This window comes from Chionomys nivalis, chromosome 6 (genome assembly GCF_950005125.1).
Source record: "Chionomys nivalis chromosome 6, mChiNiv1.1, whole genome shotgun sequence".
NCBI classification, from domain to species: domain Eukaryota; kingdom Metazoa; phylum Chordata; class Mammalia; order Rodentia; family Cricetidae; genus Chionomys; species Chionomys nivalis.
The window spans coordinates 67,652,647-67,673,169 of NC_080091.1; the positions used below are offsets into that span (position 1 = coordinate 67,652,647).

Below are 20,523 nucleotides of genomic sequence, written 5' to 3' on the forward strand. Positions count from 1 at the left end.
ATTGCAAATGTGTACCGACATCCCCAGCATCAGGTTTTTCTCCTCTTTATCAAGCTGAACTCTTATAGAGTCACACAGGTGGTTACAACCCATCAGAAAAGTCCCACCAACCATCTTGTCAGGAAAGATGAGTTGAGTGAGAACCTGTGAGGTTTGCCCTAGCTTCTCTTATTCTTTGGCCAAGAATTAAGAACATGGTTTGTTTTACATAGAACTAACTGCTAATGACTAATCTTTTCCGAGTTAGGATCCACAAAGAAAAAAATTATGTATTCTTAATTTCCTCTCATTGGATAGAACTGTAGGAAAATGATAACTGGGGAAAAATTTTGCTGGCATGTTTCTTTCTTCACCCCCTTTCTGAAGACAGGAAACTAGGAGAAGCAGTGTAACGATAGGTTGTGCTTAGAAAATGGAAAAGTTGAACCCCAGCTAATAAAAACCTACTATAAGATTGAGTCTTGTAGGGTTGTAGGAACTTGGATCAAGCCATCATGGCTCAGATTCCAAACCTGATTCAATAATTTTTTTTTAATTCAGTTCAACAAATACGTTGCACGAATCTGTGGGTTTTTAAATATTGTCTCTTAGAATGACCTGTAAACCAGACTGTTGATTTATTATAATAAAGAATATAGCTGGGCGGTGGTGGCGCACGCCTTTAATCCCAGCACTCGGGAGGCAGAGGCAGGCGGATCTCTGTGAGTTCGAGACCAGCCTGGTCTACAGAGCTAGTTCCAGGACAGGCTCCAAAACCACAGAGAAACCCTGTCTCGAAAAACCAAAAAATAAATAAATAAATATAAATATAAACATATATATATCAGGGGAAGTAGACAAAGACAAGATCTCCTGAGTAAATTTGGAGAATGGGGATCTTAAGAGAGGGTTGAAGGTGTAAGACTTTAGACGATCCTGAAGCCATTTCTGACAACCCTGAATCCTCTCGGACTCCGTGCCGTAGTGCTTCCCCTCCTCCCCTGGGAACCAAGGACCTAACAGCTACACATGCACGTACTCAGTTCCTGAACAATTACCCATATACGTATGTTTTGATTCGGTCCCCTGGGAAACGGGGTCAAAATGACCTCTTACCTCACCTGATCTGGCAACAGGTCTCCAGCCAATTATTGGTAATAGCCCTTTTGAATAAGCCAATCACAACCCCCTTGCTTCTGTGGCCTTTCTCCTTTAAAAGTAGCCTGTGCCAGCTATTCGAGGTCTCTCGGCTTCCGGAATGCTGAGGGACCCTGTCATGACAGAATTAATAAAAAATCCTCATGCTTTTGCATGGGCTGTGGTGTGTGAGGTGGTCTCTGGGGGCGACTTCTCCTCGGTGTTTGGAGGCTAGAATCTAACAAAGGGGATGAGAGAGGCAGGGAGGGGAACAGAGAAAAATGTAGAGCTCAATAAAAATCAATATAAAAAAAAAGAATATAAAGCAGCTTGCTTATTTACCACCTACTTGAGACACTCTTCTTTTGTAGGAAAATCTTCAAAGGAAGCCTAATCATAGACTATTTTCTGATTAATGGCAAGCTAGAGCAAGATGACCAAACTAGGGTGAGCAAATTATGCCCCTACAGCTGGCACATCAATGTCTTAGTCAAAATGAGAGGAAACCAGATAATCAGGCTCCCCCAAGATGCCTTCAGTTCCTAAGTATCATATGAGACCACACAAAACTGAAGGCAACAATCTTTCTAATAAGGATAGACTTTCTAAGAAATGCTTTGTTTATCTTTTTTATTCTGAGTTATCTCAAATTTGACGTGTAGCCAAGGTTACAAGGCTAGCCTTGGACCATCACTCTTCCTGCCTCCACCTCTCAAGTGCTGGAATTATACACGGTGAACTGATTCTTCTCTGTGATATCATCTTTCCTGGGAGTTGAAGTTCTAGCTTTTTGCTACCTTTTCACTGATCCCAATTGAGGGCAAAGGGAGGCTCACCAAATTGACAAACTCTGGAAGAGCAGCCTAGGCTACAGGTCTCAACTCTTCTTTCTCTTGAGTAAATCTGCTATCAGGGGTACACAATTCCTCCAGGGTCCAGAGGTCACCAGGGCAAACTTCTCCATCACCTAGACCTAGACTCTGCTGGCGACTGGTTCTGTCCACCTCAGTTCCCTGAAAGCCTACTCTTTTTTTTTTTTTTTTTTTTCGAGACAGGGTTTCTCTGTAGTTTTGGTTCCTGTCCTGGAACTGGCTCTTGTAGACTAGGCTGGCTTCGAACTCACAGAGATCCGCCTGCCTCTGCCTCCCGAGTGCTGGGATTAAAGGCGTGCGCCACCACTGCTCTTATATTGGCTGGAGTCACATTTCCTAGCCCCAGCTCTGGGAATTTCTTGTGTCTGCCTGAAGCAGGAGTTTGCACCCAGTGCCAGCTGCTCAAGTGCTTGGCTGTACAGTAGGGTCTTTTCAGAGAGTCACGTCTTTGTATACTGAGCCTACCCGAGGGAGCACTTTCTCCTACCCTGTATGGATATTCCGGCCTCCACGTGGACACCATATGTAACGAGTCTTTCTCTGTCCTGCCAGCCAGCTCCCAAATAATGACATGGAGATTTCTTATTAATTATAGAAGTTCAGCTTATAGCTTAGGCTTGTGCTTAACTAGCTCTTATAACTTAAATTTATCCATTTATATTTATTAATCTACATCTATCACGTGCATTATTGCTCTTTCATCTTGCACCTCCTTTGTCTCCTGCCCACCTAGATTCCTCCTCTTCTTCCTTTCTCTCTTCACCTGGAAGTCCAACCTACACTTCCTGCCTTCTTATTGGCCATTTATTTGTATTTCACAGCAATATATTTTCCCACAGTGTACAAATAATCTCACAACAATACAGTTTCCTTTCTGGTTAAAGGATACACACCATTATTATCCTTGGTGGTGGTGGTGGTGCACATGTTAAGCCCCTGTCAAGATATGAAAATTCATAGTGATATGAAACAGGTGATATAATCGTAGCATGATTCCAATTTGAGCTTATCAAAGAGTCCTCACAAAAATAAAGAGCTTATCCCAGAAATGAGGACACTATCCTTGGAACTACCTAGTTGTTTTTTTTTTTTTTTAATAATCTTTACTAATCCCGTTTCTCTCCTTTTAGGTTTAGTGTTTGCTGCATGCTTGTCTGTTGAGAAAGTGGATAAAACAAAGGTCTGCTTCTCAAGAGCGCCTGTTCCAGCTGTGAGAAAATACACAGAGGGTAATAAGGAAATTAAAATAAGGGGTAATTGCCGGGTGGTGGTGGTGCATGCCTTTAATCCCAGCACTTAGGAGGCAGAGACAGGCAGATCTCTGTGAGTTCAAGGCCAGCCTGGTCTACAAGAGCTAGTTCCAGGACAGGCTCCAAAGCCACAAAGAAACCTTGTCTCAAAAACAAAGAAACAAACAAACAAAAAACCCTATAAAACCCAAACCAAACAAACAAATAAAACAAAACAAATCCTAAATACACATACAAAAATATATCTTAAAAAAGGAAACAAGCCAGGTGGTGGTGGCACATGCCTTTAATCCCAGCACTTGAGAGGCAGAGGCAGGTGGATCTCTGAGTTTGAGGCCAGCCTGGTCTACAGAGCAAGTGCCAGGACACACTCCAAAACTACACAGAGAAGACCTGTTTCAAAAGACAAACAAAAACATTTTCCCCCAAAGGAAATAAATTTAAAAAAAAAAAGAAAACAAAGTCTCTCTGGTAGTACTCAGTTCTTCACTCAGTGTGTGTGTGTGGTGGGCACTTGTACACACAGGACCAAAACTGACCTTGATCAAGCATTCTGTTTAACTGGGCTCTTGAATCCAGAACTCAATTGCGCTAGTCTGATGTGGGAGTCCTCTCTGTATGTTATGAATATGCTTTATTACCATTGGTTATTAAAGAAGCTGCTTTGGCCTATGGCAGGGCAGAATATAGGTAGGCGGGAAAACTAAACTGAATGCAGGAAGAATGAAGGAGGAAGCAGGCAGATGTCATGCAGCTGATGAAGAAGACTCCAGAACCCTACCAGTAAACTATGAGCCTCAAGGTAGAAATGAGTTCATTTAAGATGTATGAGCTAACTAGGAATATTCCTGATCAGTTGGCCAAGCAGTGTTGTAATGAATACAATTTCTATGTGATGCTTATACTATCTAGTCTGTTTATACTGTCTGGCCTGCCGAGTACTGGGACCAAGGGGGTACCACATCTACCCAGCTTTTACGTTTGTTTTGGGAACCTGGACTCCATTCTTTATGATGGCACAGCAAGCACTTCGTCCACTCAACCATCTTTTGCCTGTTTACTGAATTTCCAAAGTGAATTTCATAGGTTAGGATGTAAAGTAACAGGTTTCATCATGGTCTTTCCTGACTGCATGTGTGCCTGTATGCATGCTTGTCGCTAGAAGCTGACACGGGGCATTTTCATTCCTCTCCACTGTCTGTGTTAAGGCAGGATCTTTCACTTGAACCCAGAGCTCGCTGATGTGGCTATTTGTAGGAGGGATCATTTCTCCACCTTCCAAGGGATCAGATTGGAGGGAGGCTGCCACATCTGCCATTTATCTGTGTCCCAGGGCTCTGAAATCTGGTCCTCACACTTCCATGGCAAACACTTTACCCTTTGAGCCATGTATGTTCCCAACCCGACAACTTTAAGTGATCCTTCCTACCTTTTATAGATAATTGTAGAAAATTAGATTTTCTTCATGACTGAGCCCACTCATATCTATAATTTATTGAGCTTCTAACATGTGTTCATTATTTAATCAGAGAGCAGATACCATGAGTGGCAGCTGAGAGATAAGGAGAGTTTGGAATATTGAAGCAATTCTCCGAGGCCACATGACTACCATTGTCTGGATGTGGTAAAGAAGTCTGACACGAAACCACTAGAACTTATTTACTTTAGATAACAGCAGTAGCATCTACTATCGTCTCCACAGGACTTGCTTAGTTTTCATAGTGCTGAGGCTTCACATGCTAAGCAAGTGCCGGGTGCCGTAACCGACCTACAACCCCAGTCCTTTTAAGACCTGAAACAAGACACGGATGTCAGTGTATGTTCTGCTTTCTTTTAATAACGTTCTAGCAACAATTCAAGGTGTAATTGGGAATGAAAACAACCGATAAGCTATCATGTAAGAAAAAACGCAGACAGATTTCCTTCTGATTCGCCATCTGCTGCCACAGGGTAAGCTTATTCTCTTGGCACATTTGCTTATGGTGTGCAAGTATCTGAGTTAGGCAGTGGGGAATACAAGGCTGGGTGAAAACAACCCATCTTCCAGGAACTGATAACCCAGCAAGCGAGAGCACACGTATGTAAGTAACTGGAATTAACCAGAATGCTGTAAATCAGAATCAAAGGCAGAGGAACATAAAGGTCCCACATACTACTTTTTGTTGGAATGAAATCATACTTGGGTTCTCAGGGCAAATATAAACAAGCAGGTTTAGAATTTACCCACTACATAAGTTCAAAGTGGTTCTAGATAGAGTAATAGAATTGTGATGCCTTGGCAATTTTATTCACAAAAATCAATGTCATTTTTCAAAACCTTTACCGATTTCACCATTTCCTAAAAGGTTAGTCTCTTGACTAAAATTTGAGGACTTATCTCATCAGTAAAGGTATTAGCTAGTAGGCATTTTGCCTACTTCTTCACATTTACTTGGTATTTTAAATAATACTACTTTCACATAATTAATTATAACCAATTATACCAGAGTCAATTGAAGACTGCCAAGGGTGGATCATGAGGAGTAGAAAGTCTTACATTTCTTCTTTGAAATCACAGGACACATGAGCTTGAAAGAGAATGTGACAAACAATCCATTTATTCCAATGCTGTCTTCCCTTTGAAAGATGTGTTGTACTTTTTCTATTGGCTTAGAATGGGAACCAATAAGGAACCAGGAGCCTTGTAGCTATTCATAAAGCAAGCCTGGCATTGTGAAAGCTGGTAAAGATTGCTTTGTTCTTTGCCTCTGACTTTCAGAATCTTATGGGGTTGACATTTTTCTTTTGAATAGTAAGCAAAAATAATTCAGCTTGGATGGTGTTTGCCTTGAAATATATTCTCTAATGTTAATTCCTTTTTTATTGTTTAGACTTAAGATTTGATAAATCTTTAAACAGATGTTCAAAAGAAAATCAAGAACTTAAATACAAGTTTATTATCATGTCGAACATACTCCAGGTGAACAAAATTAATATAAATTTGCTAGATTTGTTTGAAGTTTATAATTATTAAGGTTCTTTCATTTCAAAAGTGGTATAATTAGTTATTAGTCTCCTAATAGCTGCCTAGAAGCAGAGTTAATGTTAGGTTCTCAGCAATAGCTATGTATGCTTGGGATTCTGGATTATTACAATTTTGTTTATGATAATATTTAGAAAAAGCCTGCAAGGTGTTTGTGTAGTAATTTTTCTAAACATTGAAACTCAAGATCTCTAAAAAGACAAAAAGAAAATAATTTTTCCTTTGATATTTTCTGTGTGGAAGATTTTTTTCAGAAAATGTACCATCTTAAGTCTGCTGAAATGTTCTAGTTTCTAGAAAAAAACCCACTAGACTTTTTTCTTTGAGTGTGAGAACGTTCAAACCAGACTTAAAAGGGATTTTTTTTTTACTTGTATTCTGTTCAAATTTACATTCAGTTTAAGTAATTGCCGTAAGAGCATTGACAGATAATCTGTATCTTTGATGTACATGAATACTTTATCATGAGGTTAGTTTACTGCTGCGGGGATGGGGGTGGGGCAGTGAACAAATACAAAGTAATTGCAGAGAGAGGAAACTCCTGAAGAAAACAGAAAAGGCGAAGCGGTCAGTACCATCGTTAATCAGAAGGCTAGTGTAAGACACTTTTGTACTCTGAAAGCACTGATCGTTGCACGTCAGGACAGAACAAATTAAACAGGGAAGAACAGCAGAGTCCAGCAAGAAAAACATGGAGCGGGTTTAGGGGACGGGCTAATAATCCAGGATCCTAAGAGGGAAGGGAACACTGTTGCTTTTCCTTGGCACCTGAAAACTCCAGCTCCACGGGGGCAAAGGCCGCAGCTCTTTTGGGCTCGGGCCAGCGTGTGCCGACCGCACGTTGGCGGCGCGGGCCGGGAGCCGGCAGCCTCCGTCCGGGTCGCTGCGGCCGCGGGGCCCTTTGTTTCCCGCGGGGCGCCGCCGACTGTCTGCCCCGAGCGAGCGGGGGCCCCCGTGGGGGACAGCGTGGGCCCCATCGCCTCGCCCCTCCGACCTCGCAGCTGCAGCCCGGCCCGCCCCAGCTCCCAGTTCCTCCCTCGCTGCCCGGGCCAAAAAAACGACCTTGTTTTGCTTTTCGGGAGAGAGGTGAGGGCTTGACCCGGCCGCGGCTCCCCGGGGCGTTTACTCGGGCCCCGCGTCACCGCGAAGGGGACCCGCGCCCGCCTTCCCCGGAGCCCGAGGGGACGAAGGAAGCGCCGCAAGCTTCCGGGAGAGAGAGAGCCCTCGGGGCCGCGGGACCCGGGCTGCGCCGCCCGCCAGGCCCGGGACTCACTTCTCTAAAGGGAGCCGGCGAGGTGCCAGCACCGGTGGGCTGGGGTCTCCGGGCCGGCGCTCCGCCGTGGGCCGACACACCCGGGACGAGCCCCGCGGGGACTGGTGCTGTGTGGCGAGGTCACGGCCCTGAGCCGGGGCGGGGGCGGAGGGCGGCGATCCACCTGGCTACGTGGCAGCCATTGCGGCGGCCGCGAGACCCCTCCCCACGCGGCCGCCCACCCGCCCTCTCGCGGCGGGCTCCTGCGCGCGGCGGGCTCCGGCGAGGCTGCTCTTCCCGGGTCGGACGGAGAGCGGCAGTGTGTCCCCGCTCCGCACGCTCGCGGCTGCGTCTTTTTCCCCCCCGCGGCCACAGCTGCTCGCCAGCCCCGCGCCGCGCCGGAGAGAGCGCAGTGGCGGCGGCGGGAAAGGGTTGCGGACCCGCGGCGCTCGCTCACTCGACGACGCGGCCCGGGCCTCGACGTCCCCGCTCCCGCGGCAGGTAAAGACCAAGGGTGAGGGAAGACAGGCGACGGGACCCGGGGAGAAGGGGGCCGGAGGGGGAAAGAGGAGAAAGGAGGAGAGGGGGGGAGATCCCGGGAGCGCGGAGCCCACAGAGAAGGGCCCGAGGCCGGCGGCGAGCGACGCGGAGACCCGGGCAGGCGCGGGCCGGGCTCCGGGCGGAAGGGGAGTGAGGCGTCGCGGGAGGCGGGCCCTGGCGCGCGGCCCGTGGCCGAGAGAAGGCGGGCGCCGCGGCCGCTCCCCGGGCCTCCAGCGCCTGGCGGGCCTCCAGGCCGCGACACACCCCTCCCGCCTCCGGGGCTCTCCCGGTGCCTTCTCGCCCCGACTTGACCCCGCGCCCCCGCGAGCGCCCTGCCGGTTCCCAGGCCGAGCCTTCTGGGAACTTGGGCCGCCTGCCCGGGCACGTAGTGCTAGTAGAGATGTTTATTTACTCACTCCCGGAGCACACACGCTCGCTCGCTTGCTCGCTCACCGCCCGCGGGCTCGCCTCCCTCCGGGACTGTGTGCCTGCCACCCCGGCCCCTTCCCAGCCCCAACTTTCCCTCCCGCTCTCCGAGACCCAGTGCGAGCTCTCTGGACACCGGGCTTCGAGAGAATGAGTCATACCGAGGGCAGAGTTTATCCCGTTGGTGCTTTTGGTTACGACACTTTGATTCCCCCCCAGAAAAAGAGAGCAGAGGAATTTATTATTATTTTTTAAGTCGAAGCCACATCTGAGCTAGGGCCCGCAGGCTTTAGGGAATCCTTCCGCAACTGTCTTTAGGAGTAGCAGCTGAAATTTGCTGCACCGACAGGTTTGTACACATTCCTGCCATGCAGTGGTTGTAATGTCTCCATAGCACAGTTCTGACGCGGGAGGGATTGGCTGCTTTTTCTACTCCAGGCCGCCGAGCCAATCAGGAAGCGCGGCTTGCCTGGAGACTGGTTAACTCAGAAAAGGTGGGGATTGGTTGAGCTCGGGGAAGAAAATCCCGGAGATAACCTGGCCTTTTAGAAAACAATGACTGATTTGCCGCTGCCTCCCCCGCTCCCACTTGTTTATTTTAATACGTTATCCTTTGGTAACAGAATTCGCTCTTTCAGTCCTTTCAAGAAATCGCTTCCACTGTTGTCTTTCAAATTAGCTCTCGACTGCAACTCATTTGAACTCCTATGGCTCAGTTTTCACAGAGATAATTTTTAGAAATATAAACATGCGTTTTGTGCATTACTAAGTGTAGTTCGGTTTCCTTTCAGCGGATTTTTGTTGTTGTTGTTAATGGTCAGAATTGAAGTCAGTTTCCAGTTACTATGCCAACGTATTATTTAAGTTCTGCGAGGATGGGGAGAACTGCAGTGGTGGTGGGGAGAATTAGAAAGAAATGGCTGTTGCTCCTCCGCAGAGAGGCGGCGATTTAGTTAACAAGCGAAGAGAAAACAAAACAACAAAACCCAATAAACACCCCAACCTGGAAACGTGTAAGAGACCTGCCTCTCCTGCCTGTACTCTGCGGGTCTATGCACCTGTTGACTTTAGTCGCTGTGAAGCGGAGACAGTGGCAGCACTGAACTTCATAGAAAAACGGGCATAAGTTATGGTAAAGGCATGTATCTTGTATACAGTTAGAGGCTAACTACTATCACTGTAGATGTGTTTAAGAATTTTTTTTCTTTTAAAACCTTCATCATTAATCATGATTATCTTTGCCTTCGAATATACAAAGGAAGCTTAATATGATTTTTTGAGATAGGGTCTCGATATGTAGCCTTGGCTGGCCTGGAACGTTCTTTATAGTTCAGGTTGGGCCTGCCTTTGCTTCTCAGGTGCTTAACTATCTGGGCCACCGGACCCAGAGGGCAGTTTTCTAGTCAGCTTGACTTAGAAAAGAAGTGCCTGTTTTCTTTGTCTTCCTTTCAATCTTTCATATGCAAAATAATGTAAGCTTGGGGAAGAGCCACCTGTCAGGTCAAGTAGTGAATCACAACATACATCTCTCTCTTTTTTTTTTTTTTTGGTTTTTCGAGACAGGGTTTCTCTGTAGCTTTGGAGCCTGTCCTGGAACTCCCTTTGTAGACCAGGCTGGCTTCGAACTCACAGAGATCCGCCTGCCTCTGCCTCCTGAGTGCTGGGATTAAAGGCGTGCGCCACCACCGCCCGGCTACAACATACATCTCTTAAATTCTGTTGAAAATGATTTATTTAGGAATTGAGATCAAAGTTCTTTTGATACTCCCTGTGCTAGGCAGAGTAATACATTATTCCCTTTACTGTCTTCACCTTCATGGCAATGAAATCACACATACTGATGCCAGGTACTGTTTTAAGGACTTTATGTATAGTATTCACATTTAGTTTACCTTACTATGAAATTTGCATGCGTTTTCAGTTTTGTTTTACAGGCAAGAAGAGACTGGGAACTATTCAAATTGCTCAAAGTCACCCAAGCAAGGTATACAAGAGGGTTCAGGGAAGCCTAGGTTTTTATGATTCTAACCTTTCTCTTAACATATTTCTGTGGGCCTTTGAAACTAGGACTTCATTTGTTTTTTTATCTGAGATAGAGGCTCACTTATGTTGCTAGCCTTGGCTGTCTTGAACTCTTGAACTCTCTATGTAGACCATGCTGACCTCAAATTCATATAGAAATCTACCTGCTTCTACCTCTCAAGCTAGGATTAAAGGCAAATCCCACCATGTCTGGCTTAAATTTTTGATACCCAGAAAATAACTACATTTTCAAAAATCCATTCAACCTATCAATTATAAAATATGCTTACCATTTGTATGTGTCAGTATAATAAATTTTTCCAGTAAGCTGATGTGTCATCGATTGTAGGGTCCACTACCAGCATGTGTGTAATGTACAAATGTTTCTTACGTGGATGGAATAAGATGTATCGGATTCTCACCTAGACATTTTTCCTTCCGTCACTTTAGTTTCCCTGTGTATAAGGATTTTTAAAACGGTTAAGGTCTTTGGTTATTGGATTTACTTGTATCTTCCTACCTGTCCTCAGAAGGTCTTTTGCCTAGGATAGGTGGTTAGAAGGAAGGCCTTTCAGAGCTGGGAGCAGTTTCCTTCTTAGCTCAGAGCTCATTGCCTTACAGTAATTATTAATACACCTAGACTACATTTAATCGATTCTAACTGAACACACAGAACTTAACAAATTAAAAGAATACCTCATTGATTTCCATGGGATGTTAAATTGATGAGTCAGCTGGATTTTTATGACTACTAATCAATGAATAACTAGTCAGAAATTACATATTGTTGCTCCTACTGAAGCTGGTTAGTGCGTGCCAGGTTCACTAAAAAAAAAAAAAACAAAAAAAAACTGATGGTCAACAGTCCATTGTTTTAAATATGAATTGTCGGTGCCTATCCTTTTATTATTATTATTTTTTTTTTGACACAGTGTCATGTAGTTCAGCCTGAGCTTGAATTTAGTATGTGGCTAAGAATGATCTTGGGTCTTGCTGCTGATAAGAGCTGCATCGTCTTAAATGTATACCCGCCACAGTCTCAAAGGATGATGAAAGAACTATAGGTGAACTCTAAAAGTCCAGAAATGATTCTGTTGCAGAACTTAAATGTAATTCAAATAGGGTTTCTAAACCCAGAAACAAGCTGAGAGTGGTGGTTTCTACCTGTCATCTCAGGACTTGGGAAACTGAGCCATGAAGACTGCCATAAATAAGTTCAGGGTTAGCCTGGGCTACATAATGAGTTTCAGGCCAGTCAGAGCTAGAAATCCTACCTCAAAAAGCCAAAAAGTATGTGTGTGGGGTGGGTGAGGGGGCACTGGAAAGATAGCTCAGCAGTTAAGAGCACTGGGTCCTCTTCCAGAGGTCTTGGGTTTTATTCCCAGCACCCACATGGCTAGCATCCTCCTTTCTCCTCCATGGGCACCAAATATACATGTGTACAGTCATACATACAGGCAAAATAGCCATACACACTTACAAAAGAAAAGAAAGAAAGAATGAGTGGACAGAGGGAGAAAGGCAACAAACTCTGATAATCAGGGTTTTTTTGTTTGTTTTTTTTTGAGGCAGTGTCCCTTTACATAGTTCTGACTGTCCTAGAACTCAACTGTCCATCCAAGTGGCCTCAAGCTCACAAAAATTTCCCCTGCCTCTGCCTCCTAACTGCTGGGATTAAAGGTGTGCACCATCATGCCTTGTAGTAGGAGCTGCGGGCTGTGTTCCTGCTGCCCCAGCTCCTGGTCGCCTGGCTAGCTTATGCCCCGAAATAACAACACACAAACTGTATTCTTTTAAACACTGCTTGGCCCATTATATCTAGCCTCTTCTTGGCTAACTCTTGCACCTGGACTAGCCCATTTCTAATAATGTGTGTAGCACCCCAAGGTGCGCTTACCGGGAAGATTCCAGCCTACGTCCATCCTGGGTCGGAGCTTTATCGCATCTGCCCTGGTGATGAGCTGCTTTGCGTCTGTCTCTGAGAGGAGCTGCCCTGCATCTGAGCTCACTTCCTCTTCCTCCCAGCATTCTGTTCTGTTTACTCCACCCACCTATGTTCTAACCTATGAGGGCTAAGCAGTTTATTTTTTAACCAATGACCTTCCTCCATTATTTCCCCTTTTTCTGTTTAAACAAAAAAAAAAAAAAAGGAAGGCTTTAACTTTAACATAGCAAAATTACATATAACAAAACAGTTATCAAGTAAAAATTACAATATTTACATCTATTTTATCTTTATCGTAACTAAGGAAAACTATAACTATAACTTCTCCATGTCATCCATTGGTTTGTGTGCTTTCACTGTGGCCAGAGTCATGGTTCTAATACATTTGAGTTGAGCAGGTAACTTGGATATGGAATTTGTTTTTTATTAATATTTATTTATTTATTTACTTATTATATATACAATATTCTGTTTGTGTGTATGCCTGTAGGCCAGAAGAGGGCACCAGATCCCATTACAGATGGTTGTGAGCCACCATGTGGTTGGCGGGAATTGAACTCAGGACCTTTGGAAGAGCAGGCAATGCTCTTAACTACTGAGCCATCTCTCCAGCCCTGTTTGTTTGTTTTTGTTTTTTGAGACAAGTCTCTCTGTGTAGCCCTGGCTGTCCTGGCACTTGCTCTCTAGACCAGGCTGGCCTTTAACTCAGGAGATCTGCTTGTTTCTGCCTTCTGAGGGCTGGGAATAAAAATGTGCACCACTACTGCCTTGATGGTTGTGGGACTTTTAAAAAATTTTTCCTCTTCATTGCTTCATGTGCTAGATTTGGCTTTCAGGATCCTTGTGATTGGACTCGAGACTAACTTGATCCTCCTGTGCCTTCCCCTCTCACCTCAGGGATTGAGTCTTACGTAGTTCCTTGCATTTTTACTTTACCATGCTGAGCTCTTTCAATCTAAGCATTATTAGAGGCCTTTTTCTGTTCTGATTGCCTCCTTATTTCCTTGGTTACCACCACTTTTGTTTGCTAAGTCATACTTGTCTGCCATGTCTCAGTGTGGGCGGTAGTCTACCAAAGAGCTCTTTGACACAAGCCTGGGGAACACAGGCTCCGTGTTTCCTTAGCACTCTGTGTTCTCATAATCACACTGTGATTGCTTGCTTGTTTGTCATTTCATCATGTGCTAGGTTAAGGTATAACAAAATGCCTGAAAAATATGATCTGAGTTGCATTGAAATATAATAGAAAAAGCAATTAAATAGTAATTTTGGAGCTTACTTAGTAGAAAAAGAACAGAGAGGGACATTGGTTCTGATAAATGAAAAAATTTTAAGCTGGAATGTAAACTAGTCTCTGACATCTAATTTCCATCTATTCGGTTTTCTTGTTATTAGTCAGGACATTTTGGAGTTCAGGTTCTGGAAGTGGCCTGTAGGGGTGGGTGTTATTGGCTCATGTGACAGTGTAATGGAAGTTGTATGATGGAGGAGGCTGTGAGAGTGGGAACTTGACCATGGCTGGGCCTTTCCTGTACTTATAACACATATGGACTTCATTTCTCCTTCTGCTAAGGATGGGACCTGGCTCCTATCAGCTCAGGCCTATTTACTTAGTGTCTCATGTTGGTGGCTCTCTGTGCTATTTGATGACACTTCTGTAGCCTGTGTTCTCTTAGTAGGAAGCTGACCGCCAGTGGAGGAAGGGATGGGGAAGGAGTTCAGGGCAGATATAAAGCACGTCCATTGCCATTCTTAGTTACTTGTCTGTATGAACTGGTTTTTGTAGGAAAGAGATGGTCTATATTAAGGACCTGGGTATTCCAGGTGCTGAAATGGTAAGTCTGCTGTTTGAAAGAACTAGCATTTTTGGCTTATACTGGTATACAGGATATTTATTGAGTTTTTGTTTGCGAAATAATACACATATCTGCTTTCACAGTAATAGTCTAAAGTAGGCACAGAGGTGTCAGGATAAAGGTGTGCCTAGGATGTACTGGGAGTTGAGTTGAACTCAGGCTTTGGGAGAGTGGATGACTTTTCTGGAAGAAAGTTAATTGATCTAGGAAGTATCGCTTTGGTGGGGTGGTGTAGTGGATCTCTTGGGTTGAGCACATACGAGGCAGATATATGTGGTACTTCCTGACGGAAGCAAGTGTGCAGCTACAGATGCAATAGAGAACATATGAACTAGGGGAAGAAGGTGCCCTATTGTCCCTGAATGCATTGCCAGCTTGATGGAACTTGGTGTTGAAAACCAGAGAATCGTGAAAATTTTACGTTGAAGTAGCCATGGAATATTCACGAGGCAGTTAGCTATATAATTTGGGAGAGAATTCCTTAATAGAATCAGTTACAGCTGTTGAAGCCATGAGCTTGGATGAACCTAGACAAAGTGAGTAGAACAAAAGGCTGATGATGTGACACAGCCCGGAGGAATAGTGGCACGAAACAAGGGGCAGAAGAGAGGACGTCTGTGCATGAGGCCGAGTGCCAGCTAGAGGAAACCAGTGGCGTAATCCCTGTTGTGCACCGGGGGTGTATTCTAAGACCCTAAATGGAAGCCTGAAGCTGCGTAGAGCACCAAACTGTTTATGTATTTTGTTTATCTTTTTCTTCACTCCAGATTTATTAAAAGGTTCCCATGTAGACAGCACTCTACTGATGTTTTGTTGTGTATAAAATATGCTTTGTTTTCATCTCAAAGTCTAATTAGGGAATGAATAATGGGTGAATAAGAAGAAAGGGGCCGGCCAGGAAGATGGTTTAGGGGGAAAGGCACTCGCTGTCAAGACTGATGACTTGAGTTTAATACCCAGATCTTTACATGATGGAAAAAGAAGAGATTGCTTTCAGTTGTCTCCTGACCCCACCCACATGCACAGCATGGAATGCACATGTCCACATACATGCATCATACATACACATGAAATAAATAAATAGAAAAAAGTCTTGAAAGACAGGAGAAAGCAAGAAGTTGAAGATGTGGTTCGAAGGCTATAGTAGGGATAGAGGTGAAGGAAATAAGAATACATCCATAAGAGAGAGGATAAGGTTAAGTGATAGCTTCAAAGAGGATCACAGTCAATGAAAATAAGGAATCACAGGGTGGTGATACACGCCTTTAATCCTAGCACTCTGGAGGCAGAGGCCAGCCTGGTCTACAGGGCTATTTCCAGGACAGCCACGGTTACACAAAGAAACTGTGTCTTAAACTCCTCCCCTTCCCCCCAAAAGAAAGGAATCAAGGATTATTTTTGCTAAATGTATGGCTTGAGCCATTGGGGGGTAGAAGTACTTCATGAGATTGAGAATATTATTGAAGGCAGAGGTGTAAACTATGCCTTGTGAAACATAAACTCTGGGGTAGTTTTAGATATGTAGAACATTAGGAATGTAACTGGAGGTGGGGCATGTGGAATTCCTTCTAGCACTTGGGAGGTGGAGGCAGAAAGATCCTCTTTGCTGCATAGCAAATTTTAGGCCAGCCTGAACTACATAAAACATCAGAGAGGGAGAAAGAGAGAGAACAAGAGTACGTATCTGAGTTCTGGGTTCAATACTCAGTACCACTGCACATAAAAACAAAATCCCAAGTTGAAATATAAGTATAGATACCCATGTAGAAATGATACATGCTGTACAAGAGAAAAGGACTTGGACTGGAGTCTGCCACTGTGGTAGAAAACTTCCTAGCATGTCTTTTCCTGTATATAAAAGTCACACTGTGAATTAGGCACAGCAAGGGATGAACAACAACAGTGAGTAATTAAGTAGAAAATGGTAGAACAGTTCTAACAGTATACTGGAATACAAGGTATATGAGGCCAGCCTGGTCTACAGAGTGAGTTCCAGGATGGCCAGGACTACACAGAGAAACCCTGTCTTGAAAAACAAACAGCAGCCACAACAAAAAGGCTATATGAATGTGGTCTTTCAAATTATACTGTTGGGGCTGGAGAGATGGCTCAGTGGTTAAGAGCACCCACACAGCAGCTCACAACCACCTGTGACTCCAGTATCAGGAGATCCAGTGCCCTCTTGGGGCCTCTGTGGGCATCAGACATTCATGTGATACACAGACATACATAAAGGCAAACCACTCGTACACATAAAAAAGTGATTGAAGGATCACACTCCTACTTCCTATGGTCACACAGTGCCTTAGGGGTGAGCTGAAGTGAGGTGGCGAAGCAGTAGCTACTGCTTTCTTCCACTCAGTGGTGAAAAGCTGTTCTTTAATACATTTTTTTTTTTTTTGAGACAGAGTCTTGCTATGCAGCACTGGATTGTTTGACACTCTATTTTGATCATTTTGACTTCAAACTTGCAGGGATCCTCCTGCCTCTGTCTCTGAGTGCTGGGATTACAGATGTGCAGTGTCATTTCTGGCTTCCAGAGGACTGTTGTGAGTAGGGAGGAAGGGCTTATCACGTTTGGCTCGTGGTTTCCAAGCTTTAGCTGGCCTAGTTGCTATGGCCTGTGATAAGGCATGGCATCATGGCGGCTGTAGAATGGGGCAGAATGTAGTTGTTCACTTCCTGCCAGCAGGAGGGGCCTAGAGACAAGATGCCTCCCAAAGTTTCTGTCACCTCCTAAAATACATGTGAACCCATGGGGTATTCTTTCTATCCAAACCCCGATACTCTTACTTTTTTTTTTTTTTGAGTTTTGTGGTAATGAAGATCAAATTTAGGCCTTGTACATGCTAGGTAAACACTACCACTAAGCCATTTGAAATTATGTTATGGTGAATAGTACCTAAAATGTAATGTGTCGTTCTGTCATTTTAACACCTCTCCTCCTTTTTCATGCATGAAGATTTGAGATAGAGTCTTATCATGTAGCCCAGTCTCGCCTCAGATTTGCTATGAAGCTCAGGCTGGTTTCAGACATTGACACTGCCTTAGTCTCCTGTGTGCTGGGATTATGGGTGTGAAAACCACCACACCTGGCTGTACAAGCTCAGTTTCTATCAACCTTTCACCTAACAATGTTTTTTAAGTATCAATTAGTGATTTTTTTTCTGTGGGCACCAGGTATGCATATGATGGACAGACATATATGTAGGAAAAACACTCATGCACATAAAATAGAAATTAAAGGCAAATTAATATTTTAAAGTAAAAACTGTCATACATTTAAAATAATTTGTTTGATTTGCTCTTGTTTTGTTTTTAGTGTTTTGACTACTGTAACAACAGTAGTCATGGATAGACATGGGGGTAGGCTGGACTGTGGATAGCTAGAGCGAGGGTACATGAGGAGCCAGAGAAGGGAACCTCAGTCCTTGGACTGGGTTTGGGAAAAGGGCAGTCAAGAACCTTACTTGGACCAAGGAATATTTCAGCTCAAACTAAAACAAGTCAAGTAAATCACTGACTGCTCTTTGCTCTTTTTACTGATAATCTGTGAGAGTATTCTACTAGAATAAATGCTTAGTTCTTGCTCCAGTATTTTCAGACTGTAGTAGTTGCTTCCAGTGGAGTCAAATGAGGTCTTCTATAGTTTTCTTTTAACAATATCACACATTTCTAAATGTTAGATCTACTTTGGATTTTGTTTTTTGGGGAGGATGGTTTTTGGGACAGGGTTTGTCTGTGTAACAGTTCTGGCTGTGGCGGGGGTGGGTATTGGAACGCTCTCTGTAGACCAGGCTGGCCTCAAACTCATAGATCGACCTGCCTCTGCCTCCTGAGTGCTGGGATTAGAGGCATACACCAGCAGGCGAGTGGTGGTGAGGTATGCCTTTAATTTCAGCACTCAGAAGGCAGAGGCAGGTGGATCTCTGTGAGTTCAAGACCAGCCTAGTCTACAAAGTGAGTTCCAGGACAGGCTCCAAAGCTATAGAGAAAACCCTGTCTTAAAAAACAAAAGTAAATCCCAGCACTCGGGAGGCAGAGGCAGGCGGATCTCTGTGAGTTCGAGATCAGCCTGGTCTATAAGAGCTAGTTCCAGGACAGGCTCCAAAACCACAGAGAAACCCTGTCTCGAAAAACCAAAAAAACAAAACAAAACAAAAAAAAAACCACACACACACACAGAAGTAAACAAACTAACAAAAAAAACCCCAACCAAACAGCAAAAAAAAAAAAAAAAAAAAAAAAAAAGCACCACCACTATCTGCTCTTAGTTTGGATTTTTATTCCATTTAAATTTATAATTTGAATGCTGGGCATGCCGGTATACACATGCCTTTAATCCCACCACTTGGGAGACAGAGGCAGATAGATCTCTAAGTCCCAGGCCCGCCTAGAATAAGATTTGGGGCTACATAGTGAGACCTCCATGCCCCCCAAATTGCAAAAAGATTATAATTTGGTATGAATGTGCCTTATAAAGTGTATCTAATGTTGCATTTATTATGTTTTCCAGTGAGAAGACAGCTTTAGAGTTGCAGATGTCAACTGTGGCCTTCCTGAGCACATTGGTATCGGCAGTGCCAGCCAGACAGTAAGTACTACTAAAATCATAGGTGATGCATATTTTACACGTAAGTTTTCAAGCTTTCATGTACGTATTTGAGTGATTAAAAGAAAAATCAAGACAAAGTAGGCATGAGAAATTTTGTTACTAGAATATGTATAAGGGCTGGCGTTGGTGTTGTGAAATAGTGTTGACTTCAACAACTGCATTATGGCCCCAGTTTTTCCATTTAATGAGTGTTTTAATGTCTCTTTCCCTAAAATTTTACTTCTTGATCTTTCATATTTTATATATTGTTAGCTATCTACATTATATCTATCACGTGTCTGTTTTATGTATGGAACCATGTTACGAGTTTTAGGTCATGATCCATGTTCTCAGAACATGGCTTGTCAGGGAGATCGGCATCTCCAAATGAAACTGAAAGTCACCTTTTGTGTGGATACCCTGGTCAGTCACTTTCTCCAGGTTCTGTCCAAGTGGCGTAGGGCACATAGTGCCTCACACGACATGACACAGTCCTTTCCCAGTGTGTCGGTCAGCACTCTGGATTCCTCCAGCCTCTCTGGGCTCTGCAGAACAATGATGGAGAAGACGGATCCTGTATAAAACATGTTTAAAATATTGCAGAGAATACACATTGGCGAACTAGCAATGGAAAGCCCTAAAACAAGCAAGATGAATATTGCAGGAAGTAGGAAAGTACTGCAGAAAATTTTGGAGGATTGTAGAGAGGTTTACCTTGTGTCTGTTCTTAGAACAAGAGCCACATGCTGCTCAGCGCTGGTTTACCTTAGCAGGCTGTCTCAGAGCTCTCTGGTTTCTCCAGAGTACTGTATTCTTTTTCATTGCTGCATAATACTTAAAGGGTATAGTTTTTATGCTATGTAGATACATGTTAAAGATAATTAGTTTTATTTTCTATAAATACTGTCTGTTTTGGTGACATAGCCCTGACATTTCCATGAGACTTTAGTATCTACCTTATCCCTAATCATATTGCATACATACTGTTTTAGAAAGGATTCACTAGTTGGCCCAGGTTGGGTTTGAGTTCACAATTTCCTGCTTAAGCTTTGAGTGATGGGATTGCAGGTATATGTCATCTAGTATGCTTGAAATCATCTTTTATCTTTTAGGTGACATAATCTTTTTTTTTTTTTTTTTTGAGACAGGGTTTCTCTGTAGCTTTGGAGCCTGTCCTGGAACTAGCTCTTGTAGACCAGGCTGGCCTCGAACTCACAGTGATCCACCTGCCTCTGCCTCCGGAGTGCTGGGATTAAAGGCGTGCGCCACCACCGCCCCGTTTAGGTGATATAATCTTAAAGAGTGTATTTGTTCTTGCTTTTGTTTTCTGAGACAGGGCCTCACTTTGTAGATCCAGCTGTCTTGGAACTTGCTCTGTTGATCAGGCTGGCTTTGAACTCACAGAGATCTCTGGAAGGCTGGGACTAAGGACATACACCACCATGCCCAGTGAACTTCTGACGCTCTGGCCTTTACCTCTCCAGTGCTGGGGTTGCATCACACCCAGTGCTATATAGTGCTAGGCACCAGACCCAGAATCTTGGACATGCTTGGTGAGGACTCTCGGCTGAGTTCCATCCTTAGTCCCAGGACCTTAGCTCTTTAAAATCATTTAAAAAGGCGGCATT

At 44.0% G+C, this 20,523-nt stretch overlaps 1 protein-coding gene across 4 annotated transcripts in view; it reads left to right on the forward strand.

Moving 5' to 3' along the window:
- Positions 1 to 7,834: 7,834 nt before the first annotated feature.
- The window catches only part of N4bp2 (NEDD4 binding protein 2), an 81,288-nt gene continuing 68,599 nt past the window's right edge, over positions 7,835 to 20,523 (forward strand). For all 4 annotated transcript variants that reach the window (XM_057771740.1, XM_057771745.1, XM_057771741.1 and 1 more), the window contains exons 1-2: positions 7,835 to 8,013; positions 18,818 to 18,895. The gene's annotated coding sequence lies outside the window, so the exon portion shown is untranslated. The remainder of the gene's footprint in view (positions 8,014 to 18,817; positions 18,896 to 20,523) is intronic.